Raw genomic sequence first — 1,957 nt, forward strand, 5'->3', positions numbered from 1 at the left:
TTTGGCGTAGAGAAAGTGGTGTAAGATTGACCCTGGACACCACTTAGAGAAGAAAAGAAATGTAATACAACACCTAATGATTGAATAAACATTCAAATTTTATTGATCATAATGATATGTATTTATATTACACAAGTGACTCTATGATTCATAATAAACTTGATCTACTCACATTAACTAACTAACTAACCAACCTTATGACTTGTAACTACCATGAGCTTATCAAACTCACTAACTAATAAGCTTATGACTCATAACTAATATTATACTTGAGTTAATCATCACTAACACATACAATATTTAATCGTTAGTACGTATGAACTACTGATCCAATTATACAATATAACTAGAAACCATATTATTGCTTTATAGTTAACTAAGCATGTATTACTCTTTTTTCTTTGATTTAAAATAATTTAGATTAAAGGAGGCATCGACCAAACAAGAATTTACCGTAGAATTTATTCTTTTTTTATTTGTTAAAAAAATCATAGAATTTACGCATAGTTTAGAAACTGAATGATTCTATACTTAAACTGAAGTTACACTACGCGAAAAACGCATTTTGCAGAGCTTTTTTTAAGCCATTTACAGCACTTTTTCAAAAAATTAAGCGTTGTAGTATCTAGCGCTGTAAAAAGATATAACAACGTTTTTTAAAATAAAGAAGCGCTATAAAATATGTTGATATATTGCGCGCTTGTTATACTCGTTTTACAGCGCTTTTTAGACAAAGCGTTGTAAATGGTGCATTCAATATTGCATTATTATGCACCTATTACATCGTTTTTTTGAGAAAGTGTTGTAAATGGTGCAAACAATAGATGCATTATTATGCACTTATTACAGCGCTTTTTGTAAATAGTGCATTCAATATAGCATTATTATGCACCTATTATAGTGCTTTTTTGAGATAGCGCTGTAAAAGGTGCAAACAATAGATGCATTATTATGCACCTATTATAGCACTTTTTTGAAAAAGCGCTGTAAAATGTGCATTCAATATAGCATTATTATGCACCTATTATAGCGCTTTTTTGAGAAAGCGCTGTAAAAGGTACATCCAATATAACATTATTATGCACCTATTACAGCGCTTTTTAGAAAAAGCGCTGTAAAAGATGCATTCTTATTTTAGTTTTATTAAAAAACGTTGTAAATGAAATTTTTAAAAAGTGCTTTTTTAATTTTTTTTTCCAAAATCATTTTCATCCAGAATCAGTTTACAATCAGTTCACACAATCAGTACACAACAAAACAGAACTATATAACTTTATAATTTAACTTTATAACTTTACATATTTACACAATCAGTTAACAACATATTCATATACATATTCATATAACTACATATTCACAACTTTACAAATGTGTCCTATTCATATACATATAACTATCAGAACTATACATAACAGAACTACCATATATTCATATAACTATCCCTTGCAACATGTCATTTCCCAGCAAATCAAATAATTTTCATTTCAATCACATACTAACACTAGTCTTCATTTATTTCAATTAGATCTCTTTCAGAGTATATTAGACTGGAATTGTCAAAGTACTGTGCGATATAAAAATTGAACATAAATAAGTTAGAATCAAATATATACATAGTTTATATATGAAAATCAAATAATGAAAATATCGTATCGTTCCTGGGATTATAGTTTGATTCATATCAACAATCTCCTTCATGAATCGCAATATATAGTACCCAAAATCGATATTGTTAGTTTGACAAAGGCACTATAAAATAAAACATATAAGTCAATAAATATTTGTGCATTGATTGTAAATGAAATTTTAAAGGCACATATTTCAAACCTTTATTGGAATCCATGTGATGTTATTTGACTTTTGCTTCGACACTGTAGCACCTCTTTGAGTTCAATAAACTTGTAAAGCACTATTGAATAAATAAATGTGATTATTATAGCATTAACAAACACATTAT

Source organism: Cicer arietinum, chromosome 7 (genome assembly GCF_000331145.2).
Source record: "Cicer arietinum cultivar CDC Frontier isolate Library 1 chromosome 7, Cicar.CDCFrontier_v2.0, whole genome shotgun sequence".
Classification (NCBI taxonomy): domain Eukaryota; kingdom Viridiplantae; phylum Streptophyta; class Magnoliopsida; order Fabales; family Fabaceae; genus Cicer; species Cicer arietinum.